The sequence below is a fragment of the Martes martes genome, assembly GCF_963455335.1.
Source record: "Martes martes genome assembly, chromosome: 12".
Classification (NCBI taxonomy): Eukaryota; Metazoa; Chordata; class Mammalia; order Carnivora; family Mustelidae; genus Martes; species Martes martes.
The window spans coordinates 2,969,873-2,990,096 of record NC_137900.1 but is presented as its reverse complement, the minus strand read 5'-3'; the positions used below and the strand labels follow the sequence as shown (position 1 = coordinate 2,990,096).

The 20,224-nt window shown below is 46.7% G+C and overlaps 1 protein-coding gene across 3 annotated transcripts in view; it reads left to right on the top strand.

Annotated features, from left to right (window-relative positions):
• Positions 1-1,846: 1,846 nt before the first annotated feature.
• SPIN1 (spindlin 1) overlaps positions 1,847-20,224 on the top strand; it is a 79,690-nt gene continuing 61,312 nt past the window's right edge. For 2 of the 3 annotated variants that reach the window (XM_080819850.1, XM_080819848.1), the window contains exon 1: positions 1,847-1,970. The gene's annotated coding sequence lies outside the window, so the exon portion shown is untranslated. Of the gene's footprint in view, positions 1,971-3,782; positions 3,845-20,224 lie in introns of all 3 variants that reach the window. The other variant, XM_080819849.1, reaches the window with a different exon arrangement.

The following is a 20,224-nucleotide window of genomic DNA, read 5'->3' as shown; positions in this document are numbered from 1 at the left end:
ACCGAAGCAACGTCTTCGCAGTGCTCCTTCAGTGCTGCCTACAGCGCCACACTCCTACGTGTGTCTAAATGGGCTCTCCAGTCGACCTGTGAGGTCCCCGCGCACGCCACGTGTGCCGCCCGAGACCGGCTTTGATTGCCAGAGCAGGCACGCACAGTCCTATCTGGGAGAAACGGAAAAGGTGCCAGGCAGGTCCCGCGGAGCTTGCTAACTACCCGCTGGGCGCCAGGCCAGAGCCCAGAGCGCTCTCCAAGCGCCGTCATCCGACCTCACAACGCCGGGTGAGGCGCTTTCCCACGACACGGCCGTGCGACTGCACTCGAGGAACCACAACGGCTCCGCGCCCTGCGGGAGGACACCGGGCTGCTGCGGCCAGGGAGGAAAGCCCCTGGCCCCGGGGTGCGGGCGGCGCGCGCAGAGCTCCCGGCTGGGGTGCGGGGCTTCGATTCAACCTTAAGGTCCCGCACTCAACTCAGCGGGAGTCAATGTCCTCGCCTCCTTCCTCTCCGCGCTGCCTCCCGCGAACCACCAACACACACTCAAGAGGCATCTTGGGCGCAGCGAGTCCACGGGTTCACGAGTGACCGCGGAAAGGCCTGGCTCCCGATCTCGAAGGAGAGCTGGTCCACCTTTCTCGCGGGCGGTGGGGGCCGGGCTCTCAAGGTCACACGTGGGTGGGCGAGGCCCGGGTCCGCCGCGCGGACGGGGGCGCGGGGCGGCGGCGGGTCCGCGCGCGGGAGACCGGCGTGTGGGCTGCGGCAAGGCCGCCGCGGCTCAGCCCGCCGGCGCCCGCACCGCCGCCCCCGGCCTCGCCGTCCCCGGCCTCGCCGCCCCGGCGGCGCGCGCGGCACGACGTCTCGCGGCACGACGTCTCGCGGCGTAAATGCCAGCACGACCAGGGCCGCGCAGCCCGCGGAAGCCCGCCCGCCGCGCGAAAACGAAACTTCCCAGGATGCTTGACTTCCGGCGCCAGCCGCGGCGCCCGGCTCCGGCTCCGCGCCGCGAACACCGCCCCTTCCCCGCGCGCACCTGGGGCCCGGCCCCGCCCCGTCGCCCCGGACCCCGCCCCGCCCCACCTCCCCCGGCGCCGGCAGGTGAGACGCGCGCCAGGCCTCGCCCCTCGGCCCCGCCCCGGCCGCCCACGCCGCCACCTGGCCAGACTGGCCCCAGGTCCGCCCAGCTCGGTCCCGCACGCCCAGGCGCCAGGTGAGCGGCGCCAGGCCTCAGCGCCCAGCGGGCCCAGCCCCGCTCCCTTCCTCCCCGCCGCCAGGTGAGAGCGGTACTAAGCCCGCCCTGCTCTGTTCACCGCCAACCCCGCCGCCAGGTGAGCAGCTCCAAGCCCTGACCCGCCGCCAGGCCCCGTCCCGCGCCGTCCCCTCCCATCTCCTCGGCCGCCAGGTGAGTGGCGCCATTGCCCGCTCGGCCGCCCACCAAGCCCCGCCCCGCCGCCGACCCCGGTCCCGCTTCATCTCGCCCCGCCCTCCCTGCCGCCAGGTGCGCCGCTCCAGGCCCCGCCCGCCGCCCTCCAGGCCCCACCCAGACGCCAGGGCCCGGCCACGCTCCGTCCCGCCCCACCTGCCTCGTCGCCTGGTGAGTGGCGCCCAGCCCGGCTCCCGGGACTCCTCCCACTGCCATGCCAGGCCCCGCCCCGCTTCCAGGTGAGCGTCGCCGGATCCGGTCCGGGCTCCAGGCGGAGCCCCGCTGCCCTCCAGGCCCCGCCCGGCCTCTAGGCCCCACCCGCTGCCTATGGCGCCTGCGCAATGCGGCCCGTCGGGCCGGGGCCGGGCGGCGCGGCCGGCGCAGTCGGCAGGCGCAGTGCGCGTGCGCCGTGCGGCCGGGGGCGGGCGGCGGCGGCCGCGGAGCGGAGCGGGGGCGGGGCGGCGCCGTCTGGCTCGGTCGGGCCGGGGCGGGAGTGTGGCGCGGGACGGCGGGGCCCGCAGGCTGCGGACGGCGGCCTGGGCGGCCGGCAGGTAAGACCCGCGCGTCGCAGGGGAGCGGGCGCCGCTCGGGAGGGAGGGGGCGCGGGCGGGGCGCGCTGCGGGCGGCGGCGCCCGGGGAGTGGCGGTCGGGCCGCGGCGCATTGTCCGGGCGCGGGCGGCGCCTGCACAGCGCCCCCTGCCGGCCGGGCCGCGGGGCGGGGGGCCTCGGGCTCGGGCCGCGCGCCTTTGTTCGCCGCCCCCGCCAACATGGCGGCCGCCCGGCCCGCCCGGCCGCGGGCCCCGCGCGCTTTGTTCCGCAGGCCTGGGCGCCGGCGGGCGGGGGGCGGCGGGGGCGGGGCGCGGGAGCGTTGCATAACCCGCCGGGCGGGGCGGGGGACGGGACCCCCGGGCGGGGGCGGGGCGGTGGGGGAGGGGCGGGGCGGGGCGGGGCGGTCGTCCGCCCGTCCTCCCTCCCTCCCTGCGGGCCCGGGTTGTCCCCCGCCCCGGCCGGGGTCTTCCCCTCGCGCCCCCTCATCCCGGGTGACCTTGAGCGCGCTGCGCCGGGGGCGCCGGGATGAGCCGCACGGCGCGGAAGCTTGCGCAGTGCCCGGGGTGGGCTGGCGCGCCTCCCCGGACCCGGTTTCGGGGACCCGCGGTGAAAACGGCCTGGAGGAGGGCGCCCCGCGTTTCTTGGTGCAGCGGCTTGTGTTGGTGTGTGCGCCGGCTGGTTCGGGTCTGGACAGGGAATTTCCGTGCACGTTGGGGCGGCACACGCGGGTGGCGGGGATGTGTTGGCCAGTCCATCAAGAGGCCGCGCAGGACACCCTCAGCCGTGTGACGTGCTTGGAGCCGGGGACCACAGGCCTGCCCAAATGCGAACACCTGTAACTTTCTTCTGTTGGAATTTTCTGGAAGGAACTCTGCAGTCTGGAAGGGTGGATGGAGAGGGCAGTCACTGCCTTCAGCACAGCTTTTGTTAGGAAAGCCTGCACTTGGGTGTTCCCAGGGCGGGCCGACTTCGTGAAGGCCCTTCAGAGATGGTGGCATTTCAGACGGGGTCAGAGGAAAGGGGGAGGCTTCCCTCAGCCTTGGTTGATGGGCAACACCCCCAAGTTATGATCACCAGGAATTTGCAGAACGTTCATTCTTAGATTTGATGATACCAAGTGAAGGTCGCACAATTTATGTCAAAATTACAGATAGTGGGTATTAGTTTCTTGTGAGAAATAAAACAGAATTTTATTTTTCATCTTGAGAAGCAAAGTGATGTTAAGATGCTGCGAAATGGGTAAGGCAAGAAAAGGCCTTCTCCTTAGTTCTTTATGTTTAACATAGAAAATTTTTCAAAAAGACTTCGGCAGGTCCCAGGAATTTTGCTAGTACTGCCCTGTCAGTACCTTCAGTTCCCAATTCAGAATACAGTAACAGTATTTACTTTGTTTTGGAATATGTGAAGAGCTGTTGCTTAAAGTAGTGTGTGTGTGTTATTTATTTACTTATGTATTTATTTGACAGGGAAAGAGCACAAGCAGGGGGAGCAGCAGGCCGAGGCAGAGGGAAAACAGGTTCTCAACTGAGCAAGGAGCCTGTTTTGGGGCTCCATTTCAGGACCCTGAGATCGAGACTTGAGCTGAAGGCAGACGCCTAGCCATCTGAGCTACCCAGGTGTCCTTTAAGGTAGCATTTGTGATGCTAGTTCTAAGAGATGCTACAGGAAAAACAAAGGGTTCCTTGGTCACCTCAGTTTGGGAAACAGTGCTGCATTATGTCCTCCCTTAGGGTCAGAATTAACTGCATCAAATACTGTAATACTGTTTCCATAGTTGGCTGCAGATCGTTTTGTTTTGTTTTGTTTTCCTTCAGCACCCATGAAATCCAGGTAACAATGAAGCATTGGTGATTGCTCTCCTCAAAGTGCATCTTAGGTAATTTACATACTTGTCCCTTCATTGTGAACTGGGAGGTTGGTGTGGTTTGTGAGTGCGTGTGCATCTCATGGACGGTATCTCAAATCTGGCTCTTAGTCTTAAGATATGAGAATCATTAATTTGACATTCTAAGTGGAGAAATTTAATTACAGTGTTTTTATTTCCCAGTGACTTCACCTGATTGCGCACACACTCATAGCTTGACTTGCTGCACAAGCAAAGCTTGATTTTGCGCCAAGCGTCAAGAATCAAACTGGCCGGCCAGGGCTGCACCTTTTACAAAGAGAGGGCGACCCCGCTCTCCTTTACCGACTGGCTTTTAAGGGCAAAGGCCATGCGGTTGGGCCTGGCCACGCACAGGTGGCCAATGAAATTGTAACACACAGAGAAAACTGCACAGTGTTGCTAGGTGACCAATTGAATTACAATTTCACCTTGATTAAGATTGGGGCCCAAAAGGCTCCCAGGAGGGCGGGGCCCATACTCCTTGGTAGCTAGGGAGACAGTATGCAACCCCCCACTGATAGGATGTCTCCACCTGGCCTGACCCATCCTTGTATCTGTGTTTTGTTACCTGAGGCTGGTTTCCGCGACTTGCTTTTAAGTAGGTTCCCCGGGGGAAGGGAAGCAGGGACAGTTAAAGGGTTAAACAACAATGTTATTGTTTAACCTCAATGGAAGCCTCTGGCTAAAATATAAAAATATAAAATAGGTCCTTACAGCAAAGATAATCTATCTGAAGGATTAATCACACAGGCTATTTATAGATTAAAAGCAGTGCTGTTGAGTATATCTTTTAGTTTAGTTAGCAGTCTTTATTTGCTGAGAAAGAGCAGTTAATACATATCTACACATAAATACTTACTTATATTTATTGATGCCTTAATTAAATGTTTTCTTTCCCTGTTCCTTGAATAAGAAGAACTTGGAAGAGGGAATCAATTGTTTTGCCCAAGTATTTTGTTCGATTTGGCAGACATTATGGTGTTGTGAAAAGGCTGTAGGCTCTGGAGTTGGCCTTGGAGATAGCATGGCCTTCAGCTCTGGAGAGTCTGGGTGGAAATCCAGCCCCACAGGTGACTGGTCTAAAGCCATGCAGAAGATCCCAACCACCTCGTGGACTTGCAAATTCTCAGCTGTGAACTGGGAAGAGACGCGCCCCACAAGGCTGTTGCGAGAATTAAGTGGATTTCTAGGGTTCTCAGGGCAGTCCTGAAATGCAGTCACCACTGCCAGTCATTGTTGATTTCCTTCCCATCCTGCTTTTGAACTTTGTTGTAGTTACTAGCATGGTGTCGTTAATGTTGAGGTGAACAGTTTACTTAGTTATGCACCAGTATTCAATGTAATTTTATTTTATTTTAAATATTTTAAAGATTTTATTTATTTATTTGACAGACAGAGATCACAAGTAGGCAGAGAGGCAGGCAGAGAGAGAGGAGGAAGCAGGCTCCCCACCGAGCAGAGAGCCCGATGCGGGGCTCGATCCCACGACCCTGGGATCATGACCTGAGCCGAAGGCAGAGGCTTTAACCCACTGAGCCACCCAGGCGCCCCAGTATTCAATGTAATTTTAATTCTTTGTCGGGTGCTTATGGCCTTAAAATTGCCATAAGTTCTTACTAAAATGGGTCATGTGTGGGCATAATACATAAAGACGTGCCCTTGTAGACCTTACAGTCTGGTAGGGAAGATAGGCATGTACGCCGTGAGGGAATTCGATGCTGAGGGCATCTGGAAGAGAAGGCAGTGCTCCAGCAGGGTCAAGAATGTAGAGCAGGAGAGCATAGAAGTCCAGGTGGAGGGACAGCAGCAGCAGAGGCATGTGGAGGGTGTTTGAGACCATCCTGGGTTTGAATCCTAACCAAAGATTGACCTGTGTTAGCATTTACTTGTATGGGTGTGTTTGTCTGTTGAATAGGACGAGAGCATCTGCTTCATTAAGTGTCAGCCTCCAGGGCTCTGTGGTGGGTGCACCTTGGGCACCGATGATGGTGATGATGACGTTATCACTGCTGACATCACCTGTAGTTCACATGGCCGGTGTGTGTGGCATGAAGTCAGGAGCAGCTTTTACGTAATTCTGCATACCCTGTCAAGGCAGCTGGTGTGGGCAAAGCCTTTGGAAGACATTAACCAGCATGAAAGGTGCGCTGGAGGAATCTGCTGGTGGAGGATCTCTAGTCCAGCCTGTGGGAGGTGGCGGATGAAGTCATTTGGGACGAGGGGAATTGGTCTGGAGTAACTAGAATGTTAAATGTGTTGAGTTTTGGGGGCGGAAGGGGTGGAGGGAGAAGGATCCATTCAGCGTGGGTGTTGTTTCGGCCAGTGTTGACGGTGTCATCAGAGAGACTAGTAAAGCATTTTTTATACCATTGTAGATATTTTTAGACTGTAGTAATGTCTTTTTAAAAAAAAAAAAGGCAGGGACGCCTGGCTGGCTCAGTTGGAAGAGCATGTGACTCTTTTTATTAATTTATTAATTTGTTATTTTTAAACATTTAACTTAATTTAAATTTTGTGTGTGTGTGTGTGTGTGTGTTCCAAGATTCATTTATGCACCAAACCCAGTGCTCCGTGCAATACGTGCCCTCCACAATACCCACCACCAGGCTCACCCAGCCCCCCACCCCTTCCCCTCCAAAACCCTCAGTTTGTTTCTCTGAGTCCACAGTCTCTCATGTTTCGCCTCCCCCTCTGATTTCCCCCAACTCACTTCTCCTCTCCATCTCCCAATGTCCTCCGTGTTATTCCTTAGAGTATGTGACTCTTGATCCTTGGGGTCATGAGTTCAAGCCCCACATTGGATGTAGAAATGACTTAAATAAAAATAAACAAGATGGAACAACTTTTATTTTTTAATTTAGATTAGATTTGTTTATAATAAGTTCGGTTTGCTTATAGTTACATCCTTATAGCGTAGGTGTAATTTTTGGACCTGTTTGTGTTTAAATGAGCTCTGTAGTTCTAGATACATGAATCTATGTTTATAGATTTATATGTGAATGTATGTTTATATATTAGCTAGTTATATATCTTAATATTAATTAGATATATATCTTAATATTAAAATATTAATTACTTAATATAATTAATTAATTACTTAATATTAATTAATCTTAATATCAGTAGGTCCTGACAAGTGATCAGAATGTCCTTTTTCTTATGTACGGGGTTGGGTTGTTGTGAGTTTCTTTTTGCTTTTTTCTCTTTTGAAACCACTGTGGACCCATGGATTTTTGTGTATCAGTAGGTCCTGACAAGTGATCAGAATGTCCTTTTTCTTGTGTACAGGGTTGGGTTGTTGTGAGTTTCTTTTTGCTTTTTTCTCTTTTGAAACCACTGTGGACCCATGGATTTTTGTGTATTCAGTGTGTTTTAATCAAGTAGTTCTCATTTTCCTCAGCTTTTCCTCACTTGGGCATGGTGCAGTTCCTTTAAGCTGAATCTCTTTCCTTGGATGCCACCCCATTCATCTTTGAACCATTTCTTGCTTTCTGATACTAGATGAGTAAGACTTTGTGCTTTCCTGATCAGCCAGTTCTTTCTGCTCCTTCTATTGGGGTTGGAACTTAGATACCAAAATCTGGTGCAGTGGGTCTGTATTGCTACTGGGATGTCTCTCCTCTCATTGCACAGATTGGAAAATACATAAAATTTGATTTTATATTGATATTTTCCATTTAAATTTAACATTTAACATTGCAGGGTTTTTACTTGGAGTTTATCCTTTTTTCTGTAACGTTGAAGATTGGCATTCTTTGTAACTTTGCTTTCCTTGTCCTGCAGTATATAAATGTTTGAAAACACCAATAACAAAGTGTTGTTTGTATTTCATTACAGTTCTTCTCTTCTTAAAGTTCTTAAAATGTGTCCATGTAAGGATGCATAGTTGATGTTCTGAATTATAAAATGACTTAAAAATACTTTTTTTCTGATTATGTTACCAGTTTAATTGCTAGTTTGGCTTATTTGTATGAAATCTTTTTTTTTTTTTTAAAGATTTTATTTATTTATTTGGCAGACAGATCACAGGTAGGCAGAGGCGCAGGCAGAGAGAGAAGAAGGGAAGCAGGCTCCCTGCTGAGCAGAGAGCCCGATGCGGGTTTGATCCCAGGACCCTGGGATCACAACCTGAGCCAAAGGCAGAGGCTTTAACCCACTGAGCCATCCAGGCGCCCCCAAATCTTTAGGTTTTAAGGATTTCATTAATTTTTGTTTAATGTACTTTTTAAAATGTTAGTATGTAAATGCGTGTGTAGTTCAAAAGTCAAAGCTGTGGTAGAAAAGTGTGCTCATAGTTCCTCCATTGCTGTCCCCTGCACCATTACCATCATGCCCCCTTTTTATTTCTGGTTTTATTCTCCCAGTGTTTCATTTTTGCAAATAGAATCCCAGACTCATATTTTTATTTCCTTTCCGTTTTTAAACAGACGGTAGAACTCAACACTGTTCTTTCTTTTTTACTTAATATATTTTGGAGATTGCTCTGTATAAGCTCTTTTCCATTTTTTTTGTGCTTGTAGTTTCCTGAATGATGAAAACGGATTGTTGATATTCTGTTGCTTTTATAAATATTCCCTGTTGCTGCAGGGAATAACCTTATGGATACGTTTTTGTATTAGTGCACGTTTAGCTTTAAGATAGTGAGATTGTTGGGTAAAAGATAAATGTGTTTGAAATTTGTTTAGTGTCAAAAAATTAGAGTTTAAAAAGTTGGATCTGATTATGTCATCCTTTTACTTAAAGCTCTCAAAGGCTTTAAGTACTGAACTTGGTGCCATGATCTCAGGGGTGCACCTGATGTTTGTTCTTCGGCACCTCAGCCTCGTCTTACAGCACATCCCCCCTGGCTTTCCTTGCTCCAGCCATGCCTGTCAGTCTTCTGTGCCCGGCATCTTCTCCACAGAAGGCACTGGTTCTTTTTCCTTTGCCTGGAAATTTTTTTTTTTTTTTTTTGGTCCTGTTTTAGTTCTTCCTAGTCTTCCTTTAGAGTTTGTCTCAAGCATCACTTTTTTCATGAGATTCTTCTTGCGTGAGTTTGCAGATTTTCATGAGAAAGACAACAGTCTAAAGAACTCTGTGTGTCCGTCACACGTTATAGCAGCCATCAGTTTTCTAAAGTTCTTGAGTTGTTTTCTCGACTTTCCTGTAGTCAGGCTCGCCTGTTAGAGACAGTGCTGTCCTTATTGCTACTTACCAAAATTAGAGTGTAAATTAATGTAACTTAGTGAATTTTTATTTTCTCTGGAAAGTTGAGCTTTATGAAAGCAGAGACTGTTCCTGGTTTTGCCTCTAATTACTTTTCTAGTTCTCAGCTCAGTGCCTTGGTTGTTGAGTGCTCAAACCTCCTGGGCAGTTGTCTAAGGAAAGATGTTGTATAGTTATGTCTGGTCTGCTGTATGAGACAAGTTGGAAGTTGAGTCTGTTCTGTTGCCTCTGACTTTGGTCTTGGAGCTGACTGCACACATGGCCCAGGAGGTGGGACTCTCAGGGAACCTGGGTAAAAGATGAGACACCGCAGCAGCCTTGCGAAGCCGGCCCTGCCTGGGCTCAGTGAGGGGAACCAGCAGGTGGGTGGATGAAGGCTCCAGACGAGCTGTGGCTTGTGCTGCACCCTCCGCCCACTGTATCAGCAGCTCTCTTGGGGCCCAAACCAGAAACAAACAGGAGAGGAAGTTCTGGGGAATGTGGTTCAGTCTAGCCAAGTTAAAACATTACAGAGCAAAATGATGATCTCAGGGTTTTAAATTCCATCTCGGGTTCCACGTAAGAGACCTTGAAGTTTCTGCGAAGGCCCTAAAAAATGCAAATTGAATTCCAAATTCCTAAACCAGAGCATTGATTGATAAGAAGTGGAATCCTAAAAATTGGATTAAGAAATGTGTGGTCAGAGTCTGATTAAGCTGGAGACCTACTGAATTCTGCTGTGCTACTTTTGGCGGTAGAAGCAGCTTTTCCAACCCCTGTGTGAGGAACTTAATCTCCCTTTGCCTGGCAAACCTGTAATTGCCTGCCCTCCCCCAGGGATCGACCCAGTAGGCCCCAAAGTGGGAGGTATAGAGTGTGACTCAGGAGGAGATCCAAGAGATTGTCTGGTTTGCCATTATATAGGTAGGACCTGGGGGTATTTGTGGGAATGGATCTTAAGGGTGGAAGGGACAAGAAGGTGGGTTAGGCTGAATTTGTTGATAAGGGCTTATCAGCAGGCATTCTGGGATCAGTTTTGTAGCTCGAGGGATTAGAGTGCTGGTTGATTGCCTGAAACAAATCAAAAGGTGGTCTGTCGAAGCAGAGCTGAAATGTTAGGACTGTGTCGGTATACCAGGAGGAAGAAGGCGCCTAAAGGCTCAGGGAGATTGGAGTGTTGGAGCAGCCTTGTTGTGAAAGATCTGCTCATCCACCCTGGGAGGATTTAGAGCTCATGCCTTATACTGCGGTTTGCAAGGGGAGCCCCAGTACCCTACAGAGCTCTGGTCACTTTTCTCAGTGGGAACTGCAGGATCCGTAAATGTGGTGGTGATAGTTGGCTCCTGGAGTGGCATGTCTGTGGGATGGTCTTGTTTTATTGTATTTTATGTATTTTTATTTTATCTTATTTTATTTGAGAGAGAGCGTGAGTAGGGTGAGGGGCAGAGGGAGAAGCAGACTCCCCCGCTGAGCAGGATCATGACCTGAGCCGAAGGCAGATGCTTAACCAACCAGATGGCCCGTATTTATTATTTTTTTTAAAGATCTGTTTATTTTTATAGACAGAGCAAGTAAGCAAGCTGGAGGAGAGGGAGAGAGAATTTCCAGCAGAACCTCCCCCCGCCCCCCCCCCCCACTGGTCATGGGACTCCATCCTGTGACTCTGAGACCATGACCTGGGTTGAAATTAAGAGTTGGAAGCTCAATCGACTGAGCCACCCATGTGCCCTGGAATGGTTTTGGTTTAATTTAGAATTAATGTTTGGGTTGCACCTACCAGTAATTTCTTTGGCTTACTTGGTATTGTTTAACCTTAAGAAGTTTTTCTTTAAATTGACTCAGTAAGACAGAAGTGATAGTTTGTGCTTCCACTTATAATTACTTTTCATAATTTTTTAAAGATTATTTGCTTATTTGTCACAGAGAGCACAAGCAGGGGGAGCAGCAGGCAGACCAGGCAGAGGGGGAAGCAGGCAGGCTCCCTGGTGAGCAAGGAGCCCCATGTGGGACTTGATGCCAGAACCCTGACAATCATGACCTGAGCTGAAGGCAGATGCTTAACCGACTGAGCCACCCAGGTGTCCCACTTTTCATAATTTCTAAGGTATTAGTCTAATATAGTAGGATTAACCTAAGGTATTACACAGTTTTTCAATAAATTATGTGATTGGTGGGACTGTAATTTGGTAGAACCTTGTTGGAAAGTAGTTTTACTATATTTAGACACTTTTCAAAAAAATTTTATTTTAGAGAGTGGGAGAGGGGCAGAGGTAGAGAATTTCAAGCAGACTCCCTGCTGAGTGCAGAGCTTGATACAGGGGTTGATCCCAGGATCCTGAGATCATGACCTGAGCAGAAACGAAGAGTTCAGTGCTTAATTGACTGAGCCACTCAAGCGCCCCTATATTTAGATGTTTTTAAATGTCCGTACTGTTGGGCTTTGCTGTTCCACTGATAGGAATTTGTTGTACAGGTGCATTTGCTGTGAGGATGCAAATCTGTATGTGTAAGATTTTTCATGATAGTAATTGTGATATGACTAATTTGAAACACCTTTCCAATGTTGGGGTTAGGGCAAAATAAGTGAATTTTATATCCATACACTAGACTGTCCTGTTACTATTACAAATAAGAGGAAAATTTTACTGTACTCTGTGGGAAACAAAATACCTAGTAAGAAGGAAGTTAGTAGAATTGTGTTTGCATTGCTTGTATATGTGTGTTTTGAGATGTGTGTATGTCTTTGTGTCTGTGCTTTAAGTATTTGCATAGTAGTATGTTCGATTCACAGCAATCTTATAATGGGTTAATTCTGGGGTTGGGTTGGTGGAGGAAGGCAAGAGGAGGGTTCTGGCTAACACAGTAACAGTTTGGCTCTAAAAGGCATAATCTGAGTTAGTAGTAGCAGATTTACCTTCCCTTTGAGAAGTGTTGATGTCACAGTCTTGCTTTTTCTTTCCATTTTGTGTGTGTGTGTGTGTGTGTGTGTGTGAGATGTATAGAAGTAGTGGTACATTCACAGTCTGTGACACACTAACTGGGACTAGTCAGGAATTTCATGTATGTGGTCACTAGAGTTGCAGTTTCATGTATGTGTTCTGCTATTCATGAGGCTTCATTCTCAATAAACATTGGAATGTTTCCAGCTTGAGATTGTTAGTTCAGGTTTGTTTGTGTGCTTATTTATTTATTTGTTTATTTAAAAGATCTTATTTGCGGGAGAGAGAGAGAGCACAAGCAGAGGGGGAAGGGACAGAGGGAAAGGGAGAAACAGACTCCCCATTGGGCAGGGAGCCCTGGTCAGGGCTTGACTCCAGAACCCTGGGATCATGTTCTGAACTGACGGCAAATGCTGACCTGACTGAGCCACCCAGGTGTCCCAAGTTGGGATCAGATTTGGATGTAGTGGAGGAAATACATGTGTGGGCATTGTCATCACCTTGGAGGTCTGCTGCATGTGGAGGAGGAAGGGATGAAGAGTGTTTGGGAGGCAGTCTGATGACTGCAGTGCAGTTGTAAGAAAGTTAAGCAAGGCCAGTGAGGAGTCTTCAGCCAGAGTGGGGAGTCTTAGGGGTCCCTTGTCCTGCAAGAATAGGCCTACTTGTGGCTGGTCATTGGCCAGAAGCAGCCTGTGGGGAGTGTGGTGCTGGCGTGGAGCGTGTTGGTGAGTTCAGAGTGGAGCAGCTCCCCATGGTAGGTAATCAAGAGGCTCATTTTCATGGCTGTCACAGGGCTCACATGAGTGGACTTGCTGTTAACTTTAGGGTATACGTTTATTGCATACTTTCATGTCGGTACACTTAGGAGTAGAATTGCTGAGTCATGGAGTAGGTCTGTGTTCAGTATTAGTAGATAATGCCAGACTTTTCCAAAGTGGATGTACCAGTTTCTGTTCTTATACAGTGAATGCATCCTGGTGGCTCTTACATCCTCGCCAATATTTGGTGTTGTTGGTCTTTGTAATTGTAGTCGTTAGTGGTTGTGTGGTTGTATCTGGTTCCTGCTTCCTCAGTTAGATGTGGCCATGTATTTATCTTGGTCCGTGAAATGTGAGCAGAAGAGACTCTTCGCATAAACTTTAAGAGCAGTGGTGAGATGTGCCGCATCCCCTTCCTCCTGCCAGTGATGTTTCCAGATGCAGCTTCCTGCAGTGCTGGTCTTTTGTGTGTCTACAGTGAGCAGAAACCAGAGGGAGGTACAAGAGGGGTGGGGTGGAGAGAAGAGGAGGAGTGGGAGGGTAGGGGGTGGGAAGTGGGAATTATTTTGGGTTAAGTTTTCTTAACTAAGATTTGTGGGGTTTGTAACTAAAGGATACCTAACATAACCTGACAGATAAGTCTTTTTTTTTTTAAGACTTTATTTTTTTTAAAAGACTTTATTTATTTATTTGAGAGAGATCACAAGTAGGCAGAGAGAGAGAGGGGGAAGCAGGCTCCCCGCTGAGCAGAGAGCCTGATTCGGGGCTCGATCCCTGGACCCTGAGATCATGACCTGAGCCGAAGGCAGAGGCTTAACCCACTGAGCCACCCAGGCGCCCCAAAACGACTATTTTTAAGAGCAGTCTTTTTTTTTTTAAGGTTTTATTTATTTATTTGACAGGGATCACAAGTAGGCAGAGAGGCAGGTGGGGGGGGCGGGGAGCAGGCTCCCCGCTGAGCAGAGAGCCCTATTCGGGGCTCAATCCTAGGACCCCAGGATCATGACCTGAGCTGAAGGCAGAGGCTTTAACCCACTGAGCCACCCAGGTGCCCCTTTTAAGAACAGTTTTAAGTTCACAGCAAAATTGAGCAGAAAATAGAGTTCGTCTGTACCTCCCTATTCCCTGACCACCTCGCCTGCCCAGCCTCCCCCATTGTCAACATCCTGCACCAGATTGTACGTTTGTTAAAATCACTGAACCTTTGTTGACACATCATCACCATTCTAAGTCCGTAGTTCTATGTTAGTATTTACTGTTGATGGTGTATATTCTATGAGTTTTGATAAATATGTGGTATGTATCCACCATTATCAGTGGTCTCACTGTTCTTAGAATCCTCTCTGTTCTGCATATATATAAAGATTGAATTTATTTGGGGGCATGTGAGCGTGGTGAAGGGGAGAGGGAGAAACAGATGCCCTGCTGAGCAGGGAGCCTGATGTGAGGCTTGATCCTGGGACGCTGGGATCATGACATGAGCTGAAGGCAGACACTTAACCTACTGAGCCATGCAGGCACTCCTCTTTCTATATTTCTGTCTTAATTCTGTTGTGGTCAGAACACTATTTATTTATTTATTTAAAAGATTTTTATTTATTTATTTCACAGACAGAGATCACAAGTAGGTAGAGAGGCAGGCAGAGAGAGAGAGAAGCAGGCTCCCCGCCGAGCAGAGAGCCCGATGCGAGGCTCGATCCCAGGACCCTGGGATCATGACCTGAGCCGAAGGCAGAGGCTTTAACCCACTGAGCCACCCAGGCGCCCCTGGTCAGAACACTATTTAAAAGCTTATGAAATTTTTGAAGCTTGCGTTATAGCCCAGCATGTGATCAATTTTTGTAAATGTCCAGTGTGTTCTTGGAAAGAATGTGCTTCTCAATTTGTTGGATGCAGTGCCTATATGTTAGTTCAACTTGGTTAGTCATGTTGAATTTAATATCCTTATTAGCTTTTCCTTTTAGTCTACTGGTTGTATTGCTTAGCAACAGAAATGTATTAATATTGTGATCTTGCATTTATCTGTTCCTCCTTAGTTTTGATAGTTTTTGCTTTATATATTTTGAGGATATATTGTTAGGTGCATACATATTTAGAGTTGTATGTCTTCCTCGTCAGTTGAGTTTTTTTTTTTTTTTTTAAGATTGTATTTATTTGAGAGAGATCAGCGGGAGAAGCAGATTCCCTGCTGAGCAGGGAGCCTGATGTGGGACTCAGTCCCAGGACTCCAGGATCATGACCCGACCCGAAGGCAGTTGCTTAACCAACTGAGCCACCCAGGCACCCATCAGTTGAGTTTTTAAAAAACTATTAAGTGTCCCCCTTTAAGGCAAAAGTATTGTTAGGATAAAGTTTATTTAGCTGAATATTAATGTAGTTGCACTATCTTTTCTCTGGTTAATATATGTAATGTATGCTTTTTTTGCCCTTTATTTTCATACTTTCTGTGTACTTGTATTTTGAATGAGTCTGTTGTCAGTAATGTATAGTTGGAATTTAAACAATTTAGCCTGACAATATTTCTTACATTTGGAACCTTTGGTCTGTTGACACTTAACAAAATCAATGACATAGTTGGGTTTAAATTTTATCTTAAGTATTTTCTCTTTATTTTACTTGTTTAATGTACTTTTTTCTCTCCTTTTTTGTTTTGTCTTTGGATTCTTTTTTTTTTTTTTTTTTTTTTTTTTTTTTTTGGTTAACCTGGAAGTTTTTTTAAAACACCTGCTGTCTTTGATTTCTCAAAATGTATTATTTGGTTATTTCCCTCTCTTCCTTAAACTCCATTTATCTCATTTTCACTTATATGCCACTGTTGGGCGCCTTTAATTCTGTATCTGTTTTATCTTAAGACATTATTAATTTGTATAATCAATAACCATTTAGATTTACCCTTTTCATTGTTTTTCATTCATTGCTATAATTCCAGTCCTCCATCTTTGAACATTGTCCTCCCTGGAGAACGCTCTTTTGTTTTTCTCACCTATTGTTATGACTGCTAAAAGTGAATTCTTTGATTATGTTAGCTAAAAATTTCACAGATTGATTTTTTTCCCAAGGCATAATCTTGATGTGTATTGAATTGTCTAACTTGTTGGTTTTCTTCTAAGGTGTTCAAAGAAGTTCCTGAATTACATGTTTGGTTTCTTTTCTCTTTATGAGAAGGAAGCTGTCACTCCTGTCTTTTTTTTTTTTTTTTTTTTTAAAGATTTTATTTATTTATTTGACGGAGAGCAAGAGCACAGGCAGGGGGAGCAGGCAGAGGGAGGGGGAGAAGCAGGCTCCCCACTAAGCAAGGAGCCTGATGTGGGGCTCAAACCCAGGATCCTGGGATCATGACCTGAACTGAAGGCAGATGTTTAACTGACTGAGCCACCCAGGTGCCTGGGATTTCTTTTTTTTTTTTTTTAATTTATTTATTTGACAGACAGAGATCACAAGTAGGCAGAGAGGCAGACAGAGGGAAAGGGGGGAGCAGGCTCCCCGCTGAGCAGAGAGCCCGACGCGGGGCTCGATCCCAGGACCCTGGGACCACGACCCAAGCCGAAAGCAGAGGCCTCAACCCACTGAACCACGCAGGCGCCCCGATTTCTTTTTTTTTTTAATTTAATTTTTATTTTTTATTATTCAGTTAGCCACTGTAGTACATAATTAGTTTTGATGTAGTGTTCAGTGATTTGTTAGTTGTGTATAACACCCAGTACTCCTCACAACACGTGCCCTACTTAATACGCATCACCCTGTTATCCCATCCCCCACCCCCTCCCCTCTGAAGCCTTCAGTTGTTTCCCGGGGTCCGTAGTCTCTCATGGTTCATCTCCCCCTCTGATTTCTCTGCCTTTTATGGGTTTTTTTTGTGTGTGTGTGTCTTTGGTTTTCAGCAGTTTTACTATGGTATATATTTTCATGTATATTTTGTTTTTGCAGGTGTAATTAAGTCTGTACTGAAGTTCTTTTCATTCTTTTGAAAAGTTTGTAGGCACCTGCCTAATACCCCCTTTTCAGAATCCATTTAAAGCATATTAGACCCTCCCAGTTTCTTACCCTCTTCATGCTTCATTCTGAATATTTTCTTCTAATTTCTCTTTGTTCACTAATTTTTAACAAGGTTAGCCTACTGTTAATGTCATCCATTAAATTTATTGTGCTTTTTTTTACTTCTGGAAAATCGTGTTCTTTGATATTGTCAAAGATTCAAAATAGCCAGAGTAAAACCAATGAATAACAGAAGTAATAATTAGTAAAAGTTTGTTGTGCACCCTCCAGACGTGTGTTTGCAAACAGGAGCACTGAAATCAGAACATGGAATGAGGGTTAGGGGTATATTGTTATAAAGAAGCTTATATTGTGAGAAGGCAGTGACTATCTAATTTACACAGTGATTGGTTACAATATTAGAATTTTCCTAAATGACATGGAATTGATCAGCAGTTACCTCGTATCAGCCTTGGGAAACAGTTCAAGTTTTGCTTGGGATTTGCAGAGGCACAAGAAAGGAATGGTCCAGATCAAGTTAGCCTTGCCAGGTAAGCTGAATTAAGCTTTGCCTGCATGACTAAACTGGTTCTGTCTGCTCAGGGAATGTTCAAGGCTGATCTCTGCCTGTCCTTGATTTTAACACATTCCCCCCTTTTGGTCATTCACTGAGCAGGCTGAGAGTATGACCAACCACTCTGATGGTATTCTTGGTTACACCGCTGATGGAGTCAGGCCCAAGAGTAAACACATTTGCTGTTTGCATTAGTTGATCACCAGGCTGGAGGTCCATGTGGTCACTGTCCTTGCCGGTTCATGGAGTTGTTGATATCATTGAGTTCTTTATCCTGATGGATGGCGTTTGTTGTGAGTGGCTGCCAATAGGCACTTAAAACCTTCGAGAGATTACAGTGCACTAGACAGGTTAATGAGATGACTGTGAGAAAAACAATAGCCAAAGACTGAAAAATTTCTCAGAGCCAGGATTCCCAGGAGCTGAGATTTAACTAAGCAAATAAATCAAATGGGTTATAATCAGATTCAGGTTTTTCCTAAGTCAGTTTACATTTTTTTAAATGACTGTGTAGAGCAGAACACGATGTATAAGCAAACACTAATACGTAGGAGAGGATGTTGTATTTCAGAAGGTGGTGTTGTGGGTGGGCTTCCATGTAAATTAGGCCTCTGTAAGCTGAGATCCATCAGGTAATTTAATGAGAGGCATTCCTGTGGAAACAAAAGAAAAACAAAGGTTAGTAGTTGCAGCATATTATAAAATTCTGTTTTGTGAACTTGATGAGCAGCGAGTTGAGGGTTCTGAGTGTACGGTTCTGAGCCTCCTTAGATTCAGTGAAGGCAGACAGTGGCAACCTCACGGGTTTTCCTGGTTTGCAGCAGGAATGTCCCTGGTGAGCTTTCTGAGCAGTCCCGTAGCAATAGGCACAAAAGCTGTCTGCACGTGAGCAGTGTGGTTCCTCTGAAGTTTCTGTCCAGTTGTCCAGCCTTAGCTTACATGGCTTTAAGAGAGAGTCAGTTTTAGTTTCGTGGTGATTCCGTGTCCAGATAGTGGGAGGAAATTGGAAATGTTGGAGTTCTAGCCAAATATTAGAGGAAACTAGAATTCTGGAACCAGTCCGCTTCATTGATAGGAAACAGACTGTATGTAATCTGATATCCATAAATGTGTATTATTTGATATAATTTTTCTCCTTATATCATTTCCATTTCTATTAAAAATAATAACTAAGGAAAAAAAATAAGAACTAAGCCTAATCTTACAGATTAAGTTAGGTTTTGATAAGCTTGTCTCGATTATTTATCTAATTGCAAGAAGAAGTGTTTTGACCATTAAGGCTCTTTTTAAATCTACTTGCTGGAACTTTTCATAAGGAATCTTGGATTGAACTTTAAAAGTCTCTTTAGGCTAAAAAGCCTAGCCAAGGACTTGTTTCCTGTTATAGGGAGAACAGTTTTTTTCCTTTCTTTTTTTTTTTTTTTTAAAGATTTTATTTACTCATTTGACAGAGATCACAAGTAGGCAGAGAGGCAGGCAGAGAGAGAGAGGAGGAAGCAGGCTCCCTGCTGAGCAGAGAGTCCCATGCGGGGCTTGATCCCAGGACCCTGGGATCATGACCTGAGCGGAAGGCAGAGGCTTTAACCCACTGAGCCACCCGGGCGCCCTTTTTTAAAGATTTTATTTGAGAGAGATGGTGTGCATGAGCTGGGGGAAGAGGAGAGGGAGAAGCAGTCTCCCTTGCCCAGCAGGGAGCCTGATACAAGACTCAATCCTAGGACCCTGAGATCCTGACCTGAGCTGAAGGCAGATGCTTAACCGACTGAGCCACCCGTGCAACCCAGAAGAACACATTCTTATTGAACTTATGCAAAAGTATATACATTGACAGTTTTTTTATTTTACATTGACAACTTTTGTTACAAAAATGTTACTAAAATGCTGTTAAGTCATAGATAGCTTAAAGGAGAGGAGAATAAGGGGTCCTTTAAATCAGGAAAACAAAACATTAAAGAGCTGGCAGTGTTTTCAATGAAGTCATAAAAATCATGATCATCTTAGCTTATTCAGTCTTCTGTAGTTAATTCTTTGTCTTTTGTTAGCAGTTTTATGAATTCACCAGTTTCTGCATCAGAGTTTTGGAAATTCTTACCCCAGTTCAGTTTTACAATTTTAAGAGTTTCAGAAATCTTTATTCTAGAGTACTTGTCTCAGAGACTTTTCCGTGAATCTCCTTGAAGATGAAGCATTTTTGCAGGCATAGTTTTGTGAAGGCATCAGAGTAAAACAATAATTGTGACAAAAGACTATGGTTAAAGGTCAGATGAAACATTAGTATAATGTATTTGACAGGAGGGTTTGGTTATTTTTGTATTACGCAGTATTGTAAGACAGTAGCTGGAATTACGACTTACAGCATGTGCCAGAACATTTCAGATTCTTAAGATTTTCATATAATTTTTGTCATACTTACAGTATATTTATGGAAGTACAGCGAAAGAAGGGTAGTGTTACTTCTTATTTGATAAGGCTTGCGACATCTGTTTTATTGCACTCCACTTTATTGTGCTTTGTAGATTCGGTATTTTTGTTCTTTTTTTACAGATTGAAGGTTTGTGGCAATCCTTTGTTGAGTCCGTTGGCGCCATTTTCTTTTTCTTTTCTTTGTTTAAAAGATTTTATTTTTAAAAGTATTTTCTGGGGTGCCTGAGTGGCTCAGTGGGTTAAGCCTCTGCCTTCGGCTCAGATCATGATTTCAGGGTCCTGGGATTGAGCCCCGCATCGGGCTCTCTGCTCAGGGGGGAGCCTGCTTCTTCCGCTCTTTCTCTCTGCCTGCGTCTCTGCCTACGTGTGATCTCTGTCTGTCAAATAAATAAATAAAATCTTTAAAGAAAAAAAAAAAGGTATTTTCTGTACCCATTGTGAGGCCCAGGCCCACAACCCCAGGTCTGGTGTTGCATGTTCTCATTGAGACAGCTCGGTGCCCTGGTGCCATTTTTAA